The 19,994-nt window shown below is 40.9% G+C and overlaps 1 protein-coding gene across 6 annotated transcripts in view; it reads left to right on the forward strand.

The window, feature by feature from the left end:
- Nucleotides 1–426: 426 nt before the first annotated feature.
- Nucleotides 427–19,994, forward strand: part of meox1 (mesenchyme homeobox 1) — a 62,307-nt gene continuing 42,739 nt past the window's right edge. For 3 of the 6 annotated variants that reach the window (XM_020616576.1, XM_020616574.1, XM_020616575.1), the window contains exon 1: nucleotides 459–1,054. The gene's annotated coding sequence lies outside the window, so the exon portion shown is untranslated. The other 3 variants (XM_020616577.1, XM_020616578.1, XM_020616580.1) reach the window with 3 other exon arrangements.

Here is a 19,994-nt window from a genome sequence, read left to right on the forward strand (position 1 = left end):
TAACAGTTGACTAAAATAAAGATACAGACAACATCTTTATGTCTTTAATGGGTTTTGCCCAGGGTCAGTGTTTGTGCGAGGTAGTCCACCTGTTATGAGGTGCAGGTGAGGAACAGGGACCAGGAAAATTGGGCCGCACGCACCTCAGATGATTAAGGATGTGCAAATGAAGCAATGAACCAGTATTGAACCACTTCATCAATTGTCTCGAAAATGTGTTCATTCATTCAAAGCTTTGTTTCAGTGACATCTAGTGGCGAAACAGGAGACAGCAAAACAATGTCTTAATAATTATGTGATGAGCGTAAATAGGGTTTATGTGAATGATGTAAATACATTTTTGTAAAGATTGATTGATTGGTCAGTGGGTTGATTCTAAAAACTCAGTAGTTGGGAGAAGGCGCGCTTGGGGAAACAGAAGATGTGCTAGGATGGTAGGGTGTGATTATGTAAGTGATCAAAGATTTTTATCAGGAAGCAATATTTTTCACACTGGTTTGAACCAGTCACCTGATTCACTAAGAATGAACCAGTTTCTGCTTCGGGCGTCATCGGTGTCTATTTCCGCACCAAAACAAGCTTCGAAGCAGTGGTTCAAGGAAAATGTTGCTTCGAGTTTATTAGCTTGTATCGGAGCATCGGTGTCAGACAGCCATCACTACGGATAATGTCCTATTATGGGAGGAAAATACTTTCCCCTGGCTAATTTCGGTCAGTTTGGAATACTACTTGGATGTGTTTTTGTCATAACGTTAGCCAGGTAGGTTTATCTGTGGTCGCTAGCCGCTAAGCTAGCGGAAGTAAAGATGATAGCTACACAGCTAGCTAGCTTGCTAATATTATCGGCTAGCATTATCTAGACTTTAGCTAGTTCCGAGTTAACCCGTGTAAGACATCCATGGACACGATTGTGTTTGAAACCGAGCTGGATTTAAAGTCAGATAGACCTCCCTATGACCTGGAAACCGGTGTGTGTCCTCTGATGAAGACTGCGGTTGGCTTCAGACCAGAGCAGACATTAGTGTTGACCTTGTCCAGGACTCAAAAGAGAACTGTAAGTCATACTGTTACCTTTAATTTACAACACAGCCCCGACTGACAGTATAATTTTATTGTATGTATCAAGTACCAAAGAAAGAGTAATAATTTAAAGGCGAACCAAACATTGTTAATAATTTGATTTGATTTTGATTTGATTTATTCTTTCAAGCATGTAAAACAGTTGATATGACAACACACATAATTTTACACATAATCTAATATCAATTTACTTATACCTAGTACATGCTTGAATGGAGTAGGAAGAAGTCAGACTTATCCAGTCCTACCCCATGACATCATCTTACCATCATTGGTTTGCTTTGGAATACTACTTGGATGTGTTTTTGAAGTTGACACATACCTTTATATTTATGTTTAAACTTGTCAATTCTAGTACTGTTTTTTATGTCTACACTTAAGTTATTCCATAGTTTTACCCCACTTATGGAAATACAAAATCTTTTTTTGGTTGTACGTATAGCATGAATTTTTAAATTTAACTGACCCCTTAAATTGTATCCCCCTTCCCTTTCATTAAATAGTAATAATGGTCCATGACTATAGTTAATTAACCACTAGTGGAAATAGGATACTCTGAATCTTCTATCAAATAACACAAAAAATGCAAAAGTCTGTATTCAAGATATTAATTAAGTAAAAGTACGAAAGTATTAGCATCAAAATATATTTAAAGTACTCATTAACCAGAATGACATATTATGTAATTAGATTATGATTATTGGTGCATTAATGTGTTCATCACTAATGTTGCAGCTGGTAAAGTAGAGTTAATGTTAATCTGAATTGGCTTTACATACTTCTGGGTAGTTTGTGAACTTCCCACTGAGGATCAATAAAAGTATTATAATTATACCTATTTTATTCTGTTAATCTGATTCTTAAAAGCAATTAACCTATTAGATAATGTAGTACAGTAAAAAGTACAATAGTTGCCTCTTAAATAAAGTGAAGTCAAAGTATGAAGTAGCATAAAATGAAAATACTCAAATGGAGTACAGATATGTCAAAATTGACTGTTGAATTTCTTATTGAAAGGCACTTTCATGCAGAATAACTCCACTAAAGTTCATTGAGTATGTTTTTGTGCTGGCTCTGCCGTTTGTAGATGACTCCTGAATATTCTTCATATTCTGTGCAATGGTTAGTTTGCAGATGGTAAAACTAGCTATTTTTAATGGCAGTTGGTTTTTCTTAGCTGGTCAACTATTGTAATCTTCAGTCTTCTCAAACTATATTATTGGACCTTTACCACAGTGCTTATTCTTTCAAGTCCCACCACCACAATCCAATATTTAGAATTATTTGGACTTACAGGCCAGAAATGTTGCTACCAAATATGTTTCCTAATGCAGTGAGATATAAAAGCACTTAGTGCCAGCGAGTGAATACGTATGGGAGCAAATTTGTTCCATCTCGTGGAGATTTAGCTGAAGGTAACTTTATATTTTCTGATCATTTCTTGTGGTTGACTGAGAGAGGAGACAGAGACCCTCATCTGTTTTACTTAATGTAGACTGACTATCAGCTGTGACTTTCATCTTAATTTCTCACCCAGTCGGACCGCTTTCACTCCTGATGTGCTGGAAAATGGTGATGTGCACCATAAGACCCATGCCAGACATGGCAGATGTGCTGCTCTGTGGTTGTGAAAGCACTTATGTTTCCCAAGACGTATTTCAGTTTAATGATAAAACAAAAACGAGGATTTTCCCTTGAGCTTATTTTGTGACTATTTCTATTTTTCAAGCAATTTCACCTGTCCGCATCTGGTCTCACATCACAAAATTATGTTCTGTTGAAGCATGACATTGATGTCTTTTAGGGTTTTCAAACTTTTTTTGCAGAAAACTGGGAAACAAATGAGTTCTGTCGCAACTGAAGCATTAAAATACCTGTATGTGGGTGTGCTGTCAGTGTGGGGTTTGTAACACTTAGTACTGAGCTGACAAGCCAGCAAATCTGGCAACTTTTGCACTTCTTTGGTGGTTTTTGTCATCCATTTTCCTGGTGGTCTTTGACGTCCCCTGTCAATACATTCAGCCTTCTAAGTGCTCAGAGAAGGAGCTGGCAGAGAAGCAAACCTGGCACATTGGCTGTTTCAGCAGACAACAAGGAGTGTGTGTGGCACACTGCAGACGCTGGTACGTGTGTGTGTGCATGGTGATGGTGGAGGGGAGGCCGCCTATGGCAGCAGTAAGCTCCGTCGTGAATTTAAACAGCTTACTGAGGACAAGGCACTGGCAGCCGAACACGTCTGAGCTGACGTGCCATAAAAAGGCAACAAGCGTTTAATCTCCTTCTCCTAGAAAAAGAGCGACTCACTCTTTTGGCTGAGCTCCCAAAAAAACACTGCATTCTCCAACGGCACAGATGGGGGTTGAATAATTCATGGCAGCAGAGGCATGCTGCAGTTCTATGAAAATAATCCCATAACATCATCACACTTACCCCATTGCCCTGGGTGCTTATACGAGGCACCTGGGAGAGGTCGACTGGCCCTTAAGGCCCATGACTCAGACTTCATTCACTGGGCCTCCTCCATTCTCTGTGAGGAAAACATTAGTATATGAATGCAGAGGAACACAGATCTTGGGTCATTTTGACAACGCAGAAATGAAGATGTGCTGTTGCAGTGGCCAAAGCTGCTGCAACAACACGAGAATATAAAGAAATGAAGAAGAATATGAATGTACAGCGATGCTATGACCATGTGAGACTGTGTCAGCATTAGAGGTTGGAAGTTTCATCATGATACAATCCTATTTACATCCCTTTAGCCATCTCACAAATGCATCCATAATAAAAGTTGAAAAATGTATGCAGTTATAAGCACACATAAGGAGCCACCATGACCATCCAATTCAACATGAATTTGGACTTTTTTGACATTGTCATGCACCTAAAAAGGCTAGAAATAAATCCAATCCATCTTTCATACATTCTAAGTTTAAAACTTAGTGTTATGTGTGTGTCCATGAAGTACTTTCATACCTATGACTTGTTTTTGATGGGAGAGTTTACTCTCCTGTCTCATGCAAAAGATTCAGACTCCAGTCAATCTAGTGAATTAATCCACACAGACTCAGAGACCCAAGTTATGGGGAAACAACTGTTTGGTGGAGGTTTGCACTCTCTTAGCGCTGTCTAGTTCCCATCTTAATTCAGTGTGTTACCTAGTACTATTAACACAAAATACAGCTGAGGCCGATGAATATTGCTGTCTCAGCCAAAGTGGTGGAAGGATCGATCTAGATCCACATCATTAAAAGAATCTTGGAATGAAACTATGTGAATACAGGGAGAAAAGAAAGACAAATGCTATGTGTCGACAGAACGGAGATGGACTGTGTGTTTGCTGAAGTGTATGTATCTGAGCTGAGCTTCCAGGAGGGCAGCCTACTTATTTTGGCCGATTTTGTTCATCTTGGCAGAAGCTGCGTTAGCAGTTGTCCACCCCTTCTTTTAATGTGCTTCCAAAGTCAAGTTGAACAATTTCATTAGAACAGCACTTTGCCCTTGTGGGAAGCGGACAGGGAGACAGCGGACTGGGGTGAAAACAGCAGGAACTGATGGTGAAAATGCAGCCGGGGGAGTCAAGGTGGTGAGGATTGGATTGGTTCGGTATTTCCCCCAACTTGACAGCCGAGTTGTGTTTAATGCAGTGAGTACAGTTAACTTGGCTTTGAGTCTTTTTGCTCTTTTCTTTGGAGAAGAGAACAGAGAGGTGAAGCTCTGACAAACTGACACTTCATGGCTCTTTGCCAGTCTTTCCCCCCTCCGGAGTGACATGATCTCCCCCACAGAGGATATTAACAGTGACCTCTCACGTTCATAATGTGACCCAAGAACAACCTCTGCCGCTTTTTCTGCTCAGTTTGTTCCAACACTGTGCATTGTAGTCAATTTATTCAAGGTTTCCCAATGTGATTATGATAACATGATCCCAAAAAGACATTTACACTGTGAAAAGGTTACAGGCCAACTGTCTTGGAGCAACGCAATTTGATGTATGTGCATTCAAAAGCATAAATATTGGAATCACATGCTAGTTCAAATTTAATCCCGTTTATTATTGTTTTTATACAGCGTGTGTATAGTGGGCTAATGCTCACGATTCCGAATTAAACTAATATAATGTAAGAAAAACACTTTTAGCTTGATGGCCCATTACTTATGATTTTTGACTGCCTTTGCCCTCTTTAAAACAATCTCAACAGATCGCATCACAAAATTCAGACTTGTGTAATTAAACTCTGCGTCTCTTGATAAAAATACTACACTAGCTTTTCTGTTTCCAGTGTTTGCACAAACAGGCGGTGCAGCGGTGTGAAAACGTGGCTTTACAAGCACATAAAAGTGGATACGATTACAGAACACTGGTTTGTGGGCAGGATCTCTTCAACGGTTAAAACAACAGTTGGGTTTTGTGGGTTTTTTAAATGACCCTTTTCTCTTGCTTGAACTCGGGTCAGAAGAAAACCCTGACACACACTGATTGAGCTTAAGTCCATAAAAGAAATGCAGCCCCATGCAGAGCTATTTATGCAAAAGGGTTTGGGTTGAACATAATATTTTCTATTTAGTTAGGGTGGTTTAGTTATGTAAACCTGCAGAGAGGTCCTTATGGACAACTGCAGCAACTGTGACCATGACAGTTAGTCATATTTCACGTAGAATCTGCAGTTTGTTAATAAAGACCATATTTATCTTCAGAATTGTAATTAGTGTTGGGAAAACGAGGGAGGCAGTGGGGAGTAGTGTTATACCTTTGCACAAGTAGAATGACTGAACTGATGTTCATGATTTTGGTAAGGGGTTTGGGGCTCATCCAGGGTTTACACACGTATAAGCACGCACACACTTGTGTTTTCCAGCCCCATGGGCCAGGGTGGGTGTCTTTTTCTTTGTTCTATCCGAGTGCCTGATTAGAAACATCAAGCATAATTTCCTAATTGAGCTGTCCTAACCACTTTCATCTGGGGGATGCAAGGCGAGCAGGTACGGCCGTAACCTAATCACCGTGAACTTACGGCCGACTCCAACAGACATGTAACAGAGGATGTTCACCCTGTGACTCAGGCTTTTCCATGGAAGAATTGAGTTATCATGGCCAGTGTTAGCCTACTGCAGACTGCTGCACGCACCTGCACTGACAGCGTATGAATAGGGCTTGATATTGATTATGATCTCTTGATGCAGTTTAATTTAAGGTGATTCATTTACTACAGATGCTGCATAAAGTGCTTCTCAGTATCTTGGGAACTTAAAAATGTTTATACATTCAACAAATGGGCCACACTGTTGTTTCACTGAGTATAAAATTATGATGTTGCACTGGATATTGATAATGAACTCTCAATTCAGTTTGATTTTGATTCCGTTAATTTCATTTAGGTTCATGGTGGTAGTTCACAGATGGTACTGGAACTGATTCATCTGCACTGTTTGTCTTGACATCAGCCTCGTGTCTGGAGAAAGCTTTTTGCTAGCGTGAGCTCCTGACAGTAGCAGGCTGAGTAAAGTAGAATTCACACACAATTCACTCAGCTTCCATGATCTCATATCTTGTAGACAGAGATAATATCTCTTAAAGGAAGCAAACCTTGAGCTTAGATTAGTGTGTGGTCCATCCCTCCCATCTATGGGCTCTCTACATAAATGCATTTAGAAATGCTATTCTAAATGGATAGGGTCTATAGGATTGTCATTATATACTCAAATAGCGATTGAGTCATCTTGCTCTGGGGCCGCAGCTTCATATGGCACACGTTATACACTTAGAGCGGGCCTCAAACATCCATCAAATCTGAGATCAGAGTGTGACTGTGCCTGTGTCTGTGCATGTGTCAAGGTGTCTCTGTGTACTGAGCTCTGTAGTATACATGTGTGAAACATATGCAACCATTTGAGAAAATTGAACAAACCCATCCCATGGGCATTAGAGGAATGCAGCTGGTGTGGAATGGGGGGAATAGGAGGTGTAGAGTTATGTGCTCCTTTTTACCCCCCTCGTGGTTGTAAGACAGCAGGAAAGGGCAAAATCTCGGGGGCCTTATCACAGGGCTCTATCTCTTGGTTCTGCAGCATGGACATCCCTTGGGACAGTCTTATAGGCAGGGAAAGCCCAGGGGTCATGACCAAACCAATAAACCTTCACTATCTAATCCTCCCTTATATCCTTGTCTCACCACCCCTTCATCCCTCCATCACCCAGTCTCACACACTCATCCGCCTCCTAAATAAGGGCTTGTTGAGTCTATTGGCACTTGAGAACATGGAGGAGAATCTCCACTTTCAGATCAGGAGGGGGTAACACTGGGGGTAAAGAAGCACTAATTCTTCACGTGGTTGTTTTTAGATTTGGGGTCTTGGGAGGCCGTGAGATCCTCATTCATGTTGCTGCTCTCGTGTCACTCAGTGGATTGTGTGCAAAATACATGTGCATAACGACGTGGTACAGACCCATGTAGGTAAAATCCACTCTTCTGCTCATTGCATCAATTTTTACCAGATTTTTTCCACATCTGACTCCCTAGTTATACTGTATTACTATTATTCTCTGGCTGATCTTCTGACATTTAATGACATCACCTTTGGCTCAAGGATTTAGACTTGTCAGCAGGACAAATGACAGATTAATCACAATGAAAATAATCCTTAGTTACAGCTTTAGTTAAAACTGCCAAATTTAGTTGTTGTTGTTCATTAATTGGTTATTTTTTCAAACCAGTAATCTAAATGGTTAGTCCAGAAGTTGTCAGAAGCTTTTTGTCTATTCAGCAGTGCAAAACCCAAAGATGTTCATTGTAGAATTATTTAAAACTGAGAAAAGCTGGAAGTCATCACAATTAAAAAGCTACAACCATTAAACCATCTTTGCTTGATATATGAGTGTAATGACCATTTTGTTATGAAAATAGATGATAGATTTTCTGACAATCTACTAAACAATGGAATATATACAAGCAGACATCCACAGGTGTTCTTCTCACTCTGTTCTTTCATGCAGATTAGGGGAATTACGTTTGCAAGCAGATCTGCAGAGGTGTTTATTGGTCATCTTTGCAGAGGTGTATTTGCATCTTAATGGATGACCTGGTCAATTCCAAGTCAAATTATTTGTGATGCCAACTTCATTATAAAGTAGATTAGGTGATGTGTTCTTAATTCGCAGTCATTTCTGAAAGAGGCATTCATCCATCTCCCGGCATGTGTGGGAACATGGAGAGGCGGCAAGGGGTTTGTAGTTTCGACACATGACAGATGGATGGGGGACATGTCCAGAGACGAAGTGAAGCAGAAAAATATTGTAGCAAATTCTCCCCAAATTCTCTGTGGTGTCATAGTAACATGGGAGTGATCTACATAGAACTACAAGCTTAAAACAGATGCACACTAACAAACACAGGTATGTTTTAACATGTACAAGCACAGAAGAACCACATAGCCTACACTCCCAATTCAAACCCCTCCATTTTCCCAGTTGGCATCAGTGTAATCCAACACACGTGTCAGTCTTTCTACAGGTGAAATCAAACACTGTTGGACAGACAGCACTGCTGCAGACATTCTCACAGATGTGTTGCACTTGTAGGTTGCTTTGCTTTCACTCTTCACCTGGAAAGTCTGGACACTGTGCTTCTATCCCATCATCTGAAGTTTACAATCGGCTTCTTTTCTTCTGCACAGCCCGGGGGGGTTTTCTGGGGTGTTTTTGGCTCATTATCCTGCTACAGGATGAAACCCTGAAAAGCTCTGACTTCCTTTGTAAATGGCCTTTTTCCACATAAAGCTTCAGAGGGTGCAGGAGCAGTCTTCTCCAGCACTGCCTTTGTTCACAGAGAATTAGTTGTTTTAAGTCATCAGCAAACGTTGGGACACCAGCAGTTGTTTGTACCAGTTGTCAAAGCTTTAGTTGCTTCCACTGTCCTGAAAAAGGCCTGTTTTATAGGAATTAACTTTTTTAGTTGTACTTCTTTGCTTTGTACCATTTAAAGTCGTTCACCAGACATGAACTGCTTAAGTGTCAATAAAAAGTGAAAAAATTGGGCTGTTTTAAAACTTTTGACTGGTAGTGTACATTTTACAGTAGACTATATAGACATTTACCCTAAATATTTGGAGGGCCTGTCACACTGGTCTTTGGCTGTTTGTATGTACCTGCAGGGTTTGTGTGTTTTGAGACTTGTTCCTTTCTGACAATTATAGTTCTATTTTCAAGGCGCTCTGAGTTAATTCAAGCTGCATTACAAAAGTTTACCATTCTCCTCGTGCATACAGGTATACACTCTGTCCTCATCTATGCATCAACTAACTGCAGTGCTTTTTTTTTTTTTAGAATGAGTATGATGTTATGTCCCCTGCTTCAGTATAAGGGTTTTTGTTTGATTCTCTGTTGTTCTGAGACTTAATGGTAGAAAATGTAGTAATTGCAGACCTAAATGAAAGCCAGGGCCCATTGTCAGTGTGTATTACATGTCAACCTACTGCTTCACCTCTCCTGCTGGTCACAGAGAGCCAATAAACTGCCCAGAGGCCAACGGCCTTTCCTAGAAATGCTGTTGAACCATCACAATCCTCCTAAAGTGTTTGCATACAAAGTATTATTGGTCAGCCCCAATCAATTACGTTCTTGGCAGTCACCGGCAGTGGAGCCAAATTTAAGGGTGGTGCCCAGTTGAGATGCTTGCATGGGCTTTGAGGAGGGCTTTTAAAGATTTCAAGGTGCAAGGGCCTTTCTTTGCTTTGACCTAGCCCCTTTATCATTTCAGCTTTTCATCCATTAGAATGCTGCAGACATCAGTTGTGATAGATGCTCTGCCCAGAAAAGCAGTGCTCTTTTTTTGACATCTTAAAATGATTACCAGGGTTAAAGAGGCTCTTTAACATTAGAAGAAGGACTGGGGGCTGGTAGATGGCCTTCTTGGAAAATGGCACATAGCTTCAGGCTCTGGGAGTCTGGCACATCAGTTGATGCTGCTCATGCTTTGCATACATTTTTGTAATCAGGGCTGCAGAAATCCAGTTTTGACAAACTCTAATGATGTCATGCCACACAACATTGCACGCCAGCAATGTCGCTTCACACCCACTAATGTCAAATCTTCTTCATCTTTTGGCTGTTGCCGTTAGAGGTCGCCACAGCGAATCATCAGTTTCCACCTAACTCTATCCTCGGCATCCTCTACTCTCACCCCAGTTAACTTCATGTCCTCTTTTAGCACATCCATATATCTCCTCTTTGCCCTTCCTCTTGACCTCTTGCCTGGCAGCTCCATCTCCAACATCCTTCTACCAATATAACCACTATCCCTCCTCTGCACATGTCCAAACCATCTCAATCTGACCTCTCTGACCTTGTCCCCAAAACAGCCAACCTGAGCTGTCCCTCTGATGTGCTCATTCCTAATCCTGTCCATCCTGGTCACTCCTAAAGAGAACCTCAACATCCTCATCTCTGCTACCTCCATCTCTGCCTCTTGTCTTTTCCTCACTGCTACAGTCTCTAACCCATACAGCATAGCTGGTCTCCAAATACTTAAACTCCTGCACCTTCTTGACCTCAGCCCCCTGTAGCCTCACTGTTCCACTTTCCTCCCTCTCATTCATACACATGTATTCTGTCTTGCCATGACTGACTTTCATTCCTCTTCTTTCCAGAGCAGACCTCCACCTGCTCCAGATCACAATGTCATCCGCAAACATCATTGTCCACGGAGATTCCTGTCTGACCTCATCTGTCAACCTGTCCATCACCATAGCAAACAAGAAGGGACTCAAAGCCGATCCTTGATATAGCCCCACCTCCACTTTGAACTCCTCTGTCTGACCTACAGCACATCTCACTACTGTCGTACTCCTCTCATACATGTCCTGAACTACTCTGACGTACTTCTCTGCCACATCCTCATCATATAAATAACCTTAAAAACACCTCTGCTCTATTCGAAAACCTCAGAAATGGACTCCTGAAGTTTATTGAAGTGGACAACAGCTACCTTTTATGAGTATCTGTTGACTGTGAAGGATGAGCCTGATGCCTTTTGAATGTTTAAGTGCCATTTGATCCTTTTCTGTTCCTTTTCTTTTCATTCTCCATGTCAGCACCCAGGACATGATGTCTGATTTGGGTCTTTCTCACTCTCTCATAGAATTATACATGTTTCCAAAGCACAATTAATGTGCATGTTGTGCTAAACTTTGTATACCTCTGCTTCCCACACATCTGAATCACATTTTCCTGTACTGAAGCTCAGTTCACCTTGACCCACCTTGGTAATGAATAAACAGTCTACTGTCCCTGCCTTGTGTTTGGCACCGCTGTCTGGATGATTTCCTCTGCTCCATTATCCATGTGTTTATGTTTACATTCATTTATGTGTGAACACGTTTTCAAATGTGTGTGTCCATTTGTGCTGTTGGGCGGTATCTGTACAATACACCTACAGTATGATGATGTCTAAAGTGAAACATTACATTGGGGGGAGTGACGTTGAACCTCTTTGCCCATCTGACATTTCTTTGTGTTTTTGGGTTTTTGCCTAACACAATAAGACAGCCAAGAGACATTAGTGAAGTGGACTTCACTGATTTATTCAGTGGTGTTGGAGTAATGCTTCTTTTATCTCATAAACAGTGTTTGTCTGAGTGCAGACGGTGGTGCTCTGCTGGAGTGTGTTTCTCCTCCACCCTGCATTGAGCACACAAGCCCAACAACAGCGAGTTTCAATTTGGCCTGTCATCAGTTTAAGTCATGGAATTAAGGTTAGGGTTAAGGTTAGTTAGCAGCAGCTGAAACGACCCTGCTGTTTGGCATTTTGAGCAGAATTAGCGACAATTAGGTTGATTCAGATGTACATTGGCCGTCCCTGGTAGGCTAGTGGTTAAGGCCCAGCGCTCTTGCCGCTGCGGCCCGGGTTCGAGTCAGGGTTGCGTCAGGAAGGGCATCCGGTGTAAAACATGTGCCAAATGTCAACATGTGAGTCATCAGTGTGACGATTCGCTGTGGCGACCCCTAAACGGGAAAAGCCGAAAGTGACTTTCTAGGTTGATTCAGATGTACATTGATTTGCTGCAGTTATATAAGTACATCTATTCTTCTACTTTGTCTTTGGGTTTTAGTAGCCGTTATCAGTTTTACAGCTCAAGGTGATCCCTGGAGAAATCCCATCACATCAGTAATAAATATATTTTAGCAGGGACATGGGAGTTATAGTGTGTGTGGTTACGATGTGCCACACCATCAGAGGGTTACAGTATGTACAGTCTCAAAAAAGATGCTAGCATGGCTGTAGACTCTTGTTAACCTCTGACCCCTGTCCCCTCCCCAGCAGTCCTTAAGTGCTGTATGTGTGTATATAAATACAGGAGGTACTAGTGGTCTGTATAAAGTCTACTGAGAAAAGGGGATTTAGAGATCCCTGTGCTTTTGAGTGGCGACTAGCCATGAACATGAGCCAGTATGGAGGCCACACACTGGCAGTTCTTTTGTCAAGAGTCTGTGATCACTTTTTCATCAAGCTAGTGTTTACACTGGTGCAACTCCAGCCTCTAATTGAATAAATGGTACAATAGTTTTCACCTTTCCATTTCACTCTTTCTTTCTAAATCCCTGGTGATGTTTTGCCTCATTTCCAGTGCTGGATGTGAACACTGTTACATCTTTATCCCCCTCCCATCTTATAATAAAAATATTCCACACGTGCAGTTTCAGCTTTGAACTAGACCTCTCCACTGAGTTCCCATGAAATCAATATGATGGCAGATGCTAACATAAAGCTTTTTGATTTGTATGGTTTTGGCTCTTGGTGTTTTTTGCAAGTAGATTTAAGTAGATGATCATGTCACAGTTTTTAAACACACACACACTCTGCTGTAATAATCTCAGGAACAAAATATCGACTAATAGTAAACCTTTCATGCAGCACCACAGAGGAGTCATTATTCATTCAACATCACAGACATCTTGGTCTGAGAAGAGAAAGTATCTCAGCTCTTTATTTAGTAGTGTCAGATCTCTATGTTGGCTCACTCAAGAGGTCATCCAAAGCCTCACGCTTATAAATTTTCATTCATTTCTGCATCTTTTAGAAGCACACTCATGTCAAGACATAGAGCCTCTGTTAAATCAAGATTAAAGGGAAAAACCAACCCCTTCACCCCATTGTCTAGTAACTAAACAAACCACAGGCTTGCTCTGCTCTCAGATGCATGGCCATATTAAGGAATTTGATTATTAGTGGCATATAATGTCATGGCCATGTTCTGAAAGACTTGCAGATATGTAGTTTATCAAGGCAAAGATGGAATTGCCTTCAGGCTTCTTACAACACTTTCTGTGAGAAAACTGAAATTGTTGATGAAATTCTCTCCCATTCCAAAAGTGCTACCCCAGATAAAGGAATGTGACTCTCTTTAATTAGGGAGCATGAGAGGAGGAAGCCCCCCATTTTTAATTTCTGGTCCCCATGGCTCCCTGGGCTGTCTCTAGCTAGTCGGGGGTCAGCATTACAAGCCTGAAGTCATAGTGCCATGCTGCCAGAGGTTACCAGGGCCAGCTGGTTCTCATACTTGACGTGTGTGTGTGTGCGCGCATGCGCCAGCTCCAGACTTTTCAGTAAATGACATGTTATAGGCCTGGTCAAATCATATTTTCAAAATATTTGTAAACCTAACTGCCTTCAATATTTGAACAACCAGACATGAAAGGTTGACTATTAAATGAGTCGGGGAGACGAAAAGCTGTGTGAGCCCCTGTAAAATTAGCTAAATGAGTGATTCCACATGAGTTTACAGAGATTTTCAAGTGTATTTTTCTAACCTGGTCCAGCCTTTGTATGTTTATGCCACCACCCAAGTAACCACCCGAAAGCATTTAGCCATGTCACCGATTAGAAACCATTTCTCAGACTGAAATGCTAACTTTGATCTAATTGAGAGGAATGGGTTTGGTTTAGTGTGGTCTGTAATCCAAGAGTTATTTGTACATGAATGGCTTTATTTTTACAGCCACAAACACATATGGAAATAGACTGCCCACTGAGAAAGAAAATCCATTTGGCTTTCAGTTAATCTCGTATTTTTGACACGTGAACTCCACTACTTGCTTGTAATGATGTGGAATTGGGAAAATAAAAATAAATTGACCATTTTGCAACATTAGGTTCAGTCAGATAGTGTTGTAGTTGAGTCATTAAACCTTGAGTCCCAGTCGAGTCTTCTGTCCCCGGTGTTTGAGTCCGAGTCATCAAGGTCCGCATTAAACACCTATTATGGCCTATTACAAAAAAACTCGGAGTCCCGGTCTCTAAATTCCAAGTCCGAATGCAGTCAGTCAGTCAGTGCTCGAGTACGACTCATCAGTGCTCATGTCCAAGTCAAGTCACAAGTCCTAAAAATCAGTGCTTGAGTCAGACTAAAGTCTGAGTCCTGGACTCAAGTACTTCAGCACTGCACTCAGAAGCACATTCTACCTGCTTCTACCACAACTTCAGCTTCAGGAAGCAAGCTTTTGAACAGAAAGACACCGGTTAGAACCTATGAACAATTTGATAAAAATAAGTAGAAGATAATTTAGTACTGAATTTGTCTTCCCTGCTTTTAAGCAGGATAAGCCATTTTCCTACAAATGTTTTGCAACCAACTAATCAACCAACCAAATGTTTGGGGCAACCAATATAAAACTGGCGGTACTAGAGAAAGCCAGGGCATGACCGTATACCTAACCATCCTTTTATACTGCTGTGGTTGTCACCATCTCAGCAATAGCCATTCATTGGATTTGCAACAGCAGTGTTACTTGTAGCATCCGGAATGGTTGAGCTGTAAGCAGATGAGTTTTCTCACCTTCGCTGGTTGTAGAACATCTTAATAAAGAACTGCAGCTTAAACATTTCAGGCTCACTAACACTAGCAAATTCACAGGAACTTTGGTCAGTGTGTGTTCTTATTAAAAAGAGATTCATCTAAATGAGTATCTGCTCAAGGCTTGCTTGGTGCTCCCAGTGGACAGTAACCAAGACACTACAACTGTAAAACTGAGCGGCTCTGCAGAGTTGTCTTGATTTATTTGTTCATATAAGCATATTGATTACAGCAGCATTAATGTAAACAAGTTTGTTAAAGGATGGCTAGTAAAAGCTGGAATAACAAATGGTCAGACTTCTGCCTTTTACATTTGAGTGCTTTGTTCATCCTCCTTGCAGGCTCTTTGTGCATTTGAGACCAGTTAAGTACAACTTAGCATGAGTGACACTCGTAGCGGTATGTTGGTGGGAACACATGATCGAAGGTCAAAGGGGGTTCTGTGTTCTAAGACATTGACGTTGCAGATATTTGACCTGACAATCCACCCATCAATCACCTCTTCACCAGTGAATAAGCACGTCAAAGACATTTAATAACACAGTGACACCTTCTTAGCATAAAGTTTACATCCACTCACAATAGCAGCTTGATTGATTGTGATGTAATGAGGGACAGGTAGTTATCACCAACTGTATAATAGAGTAAACATTAAAATGTTCTAACCCAAACAATAAATCTTTTAGCATTTAAAAATGTTTTACTTTTGTCCTCCAGGAGTGAGTCATCTATGAGTTGGTGACTAGATTAGAGCTCAGATAAGCCCTTTCAGTTTCTGCACTGCAAACAAAAGCAATATCTTTCCACAGGCAGACAGGAGAAACAAAGGGGGTGAAAGAGAAACGAGCAAAGGGATAAAGGTGAAAAGCTGTTTTCCTATGTTTCTGTAGTATTTCCTCTCCAGACACGTTCTCACAGACACACACAGGACAACCTGTTCCAAAAGAACCATTGACCCTCTGCGTGAATGCCTCCGTTAACAAAACGAGACATCAATAAGCTGAAAAACGATACTCAGCAAGCGGAAATCACCTCGGTGCATGGAATAGCCCCAGAATGGCCATTTAGAACACAATTGCTATAATACAGTAAAGGGTTCTGCTTCTGTATTGTGTCGACAACAATAGCTGACTGTAAACCCAAAGCCACACCACCCTGTGGACCTAGCAGCTCTGCATAGGGCAAGCTGTTGTTCTGTAAACCTGTGGCTTTGTGGCTGAGGGCCACTGTGTGTCAGGTAACAGGTGGTGACAATAAGTGGAGATACAGAGATACTAGACTGAATGACAGAGGGGAAAGCCTGAGTGAGGAGGAGACTGAGGTGTGGAGCTGTGTCTTTTTTTAAATGTCTTTTTTCCTTTTTTAAGTTTATTTTTATTTCTCTTAAACTCAGGTGAATTAGGGTTTTATCTGTGCTACTGGTGCACAGAAGAGGTCTGTTTCCTGTTTAGTCAGCTCTAGCTTGGACTGGAGTGGACACAAGAAAGTGTAGGTAATATAGTAAATAGTCTTGTCTGCAGGAAATTACACTCCATCATTCAGCCCTGAGTGATTGATCAGCATCCAAGAGGGTATGTCCAGCGGGATGCCCTGGAGGAAATGAGGTCATTGCAACAGACTGTGTGGAGTAAATGAAGGCAACCATGTCGATCCAATTCTTTCGCCCCTGCATTTGACCTGTTATTTCGTTCAGCTGGCACTCCATTTTTACTGACAGAGATGGCTTAATTGATATACCTCCTGGTTGTCTTTGAACACCCACACCATCATGAATGCACCCTGCCAGAGGTCTCATGCTGAAACCAAGCTCCTGGACATATGTCCATTTTAAGATGCTGGTGCACGTTGCCATCATCAGTTTGTCAGCGAAGAGGAATAGCTGGGAGAAGTGAGACAAGTGAGGTGCTCTTTTTTTTTATTACCCAGTACATAGTGGAAATCATCTGGGAAAATGATTGAGAAACTTAAAAATTAGGGGGAAAAAAGGTCATGATTTATCTTTTACATCACATAAAAACTTTGCACCTTAGCCTGTTGATCCTCCAGCACACCCCAAAGTTAGGGATTTGGGGGAGGGGTGAAAAGAGCTTGTGTCTCTGTGCCAAGCATTGCATCTTTTCCCTAGCCACCAACCCCTTCAGTCTTGGTTGTATTTGACCACACAGCCACTTAAACAGATGATTTTTGTTTTCAATACAACCGCAGAAATAAGAAGGAATGAAATCTTTCAATTGGCACGAGGATGTCAGATTTCAGATCAAAAACTCCTGAAAGAACACACATATACAAGGATTTCCTGTTTCATCATTTATTTGTGTCTTTGTTTTCCAATCCGGCATCAACAGTATTCCTTCTCTATCTTTGGGCTTTGATGTGTTTGCCAGTGCTTTCAGTACACATTATCTAGTAATGAGTGAGACTGCATTACAGTGGTAATGAAAACATTTTGGAGACTGTTTTTCTTTAGAGATGGCAGTGGCAGCCGGTGGTTTGTGTCGTCTCACTGAAGGAAAATGTTGTGTTATATTAAAGCAGATTAAAACAAGCACAAGCTGAAAAGTTGTTTGTTAATCTGCAGTGGAAATGGCTGTAACAGCAACCCATTTACATGGCAAGACCTAATTTGATTTCAAAAATAAAGAATGCTCAATATATGACCACTTGGGCTGAATTCAAAGCAACAGAGTAATCATATACAATTGGTATATTATGTTCTTCGTGTTAGCATTTTAGTAGTCCTTTATCTGCTGTACATCTATACTCAGAGAGCCATTTGACAAATATGAGTTCAATAAGTACTCGAGTTTTTCTGGTGATTTAGTCCAGAAAACTCCCGAGAGAAATATGTGGCTCATTTGATTTACCATATTAAATGTGTTTCTTATGTTCTTTGGCTTTTTGACTTTATGTCATAACATTATAGAGAACTATGGAGTGCTAGGTGAAACTAAAACTAATAAAAAGTGTCTAAGAACGATTAAAAAAAGCTTTCCACATTACAGAGACTAATTTGATTTGGGAAGATCAGCTTTAAAAAATACATCCATTAAAATGTAAACAGCCATTATAGATATAATGCAGATACACTCTTTGATGCAGATAGGTTTCTTAAATAGAACGTGGTTGGGAGAGTACAGCAGCCTGTTCTTTACATGTGTTTTGCAGAGCTCCTCACTGGCTTTGTAGAAGTAACAAAGCAAAACTGTGCTTGACGTCGATAGGGTGCACTTTGGAGTAGATTCAAAACATGCTATATCTAACAAATATGTTTGCTTGCAGACAGTGAGTAAGCGGTATGGGAACAATTGCTCTGAGAAAAGCCCAGCAACCAACATGCTTACTGTCATGTGAGGTAAGCTGCACTGAGATCACAAAAAGCCCTAAATGACTCTAACCTCAGCATGTAAGGTTTTAGTCTTTGGAACAAATGACAAACCAAGGTAATGTGACAATAGCAGGGCACCTGTGCTGTGAAAGTAGTGCAGCTTCAAGCTAGACACAGTGACTGCTTCAAGTAAAGCATATATATAGAGTTTCATGAAAGGGTTCTGTGTCTGTAGGAAGTGCATGAAAGACTATACTTTAGCTCCTTTATATGTATAGGCAAAGAAAAGCCATCATTTTGACAAAATAAAACAGAGGGTCCCACCCATGCTTTACCTGAGACCCATTCAAAGAAAGTGTGCAGAACAGGATATCATTACTATTAAGGAGGAAACAAGGCTTAAACAGTGCCAAGAGCCTGTTATTACAAATGTGAATGCCTTATTGTGTTGGTGGTCTAGGGTTGAATCTTAAAATAACAGGGCTTTACATGGTTCTCACTCCCCTAGGCAGTGAGTTGTAGCCACACTTGTCTTTGAAAGATTCCACTTTGCTTATAATTGACACTCTCATTCATAGCTTCTTCCCAGAAACCCCTAAAATACAAAAGACAAAAAAGAGGGGTTGGCCCTCTCTTACCCCTCCATTAGCATTCTGAGAGGCCGACAAAGAGGGCTACAGGAGTATTAATAGCCTTTGACATTTTCAACTTCCTTTCCAGAATCCAGTGTGATTGGTTGGGAGGTTTTGTGTGGGTGAAGATAAGAACACCAGAAGACATGCTGACATATCAAGCCCCCAGACAGCTGAGTTATTGGAAATGTCTGGCAAGATAGGTTTTAACCTGAGTACTTTTCTCTCTGGAGTAGTAGAGTACAAATTCCAACATACATATCACCTAAATGTAAAAGCCAAGAAAAGGGTTTTTGGTAAAGAAGGCCAAGCTTGGGGAATTTGCTTTCTTTCTCTTTTTTGTTTTTTCTTCAAGCTGCCTGAACTATGACTATGCTCCCGTCCCTGCAGATGTTGCATGCGACTTACAGTATTTCATCACAATCTGGTCTGTGAAATGATCGAGACTGATCATTAGTGGCGTATGAGAAAGATACACAGACAAGATGGCTTGTTTTACTCCCATCTCCTAATAAGTAACAGCTGCAGAGAAAAACAAACACTGTACACCTGTAAGGAGACGTTTCCACTTTCTCAAGAAAGGTTGTGGGAAATAGTTTGACACTGCATGCATAACAACGTCCATGCTATGAGTATTTTATTGGCTGATTCTATGTTTTACTCAGAATATATTTACATTTGCCTACCTTTAGGCCAACATGAGCACCAATATGGGTGTTTTCATTCAATATACTGTAACTCCACTTTAAGGTTATCTTTAAACATTGAGTATTTGTCAGATACATTTCTAATATTGTCCACTAAGTGTGAACTAAGTGGGTATTTTTTCTTATAGAAAACAATCTGCATTTACTTACTGTTATATACTAATAATAGCTGACTAAATGCACTTCTAGTGACACGGGTGGTGCAGTGGTTTGCACTGAATGGGTTTTCTCCTCCACAGTCCAGAGACCTGCAGGTTAGGGCGACTGGTGACTCTGCATTTCCTGTAGGTGTGAATGAAAGTGTGAATGGTTGGCTATTCATTCCTATGAGAGTTGCCCAGTGGCACATACTCCTCAATAAATAAATAAATAGATGGATAAATAAAAGTCATGCCTCCAGCCATA

This window comes from Monopterus albus, unplaced genomic scaffold (assembly GCF_001952655.1).
Source record: "Monopterus albus unplaced genomic scaffold, M_albus_1.0 scaffold175.1, whole genome shotgun sequence".
Classification (NCBI taxonomy): domain Eukaryota; kingdom Metazoa; phylum Chordata; class Actinopteri; order Synbranchiformes; family Synbranchidae; genus Monopterus; species Monopterus albus.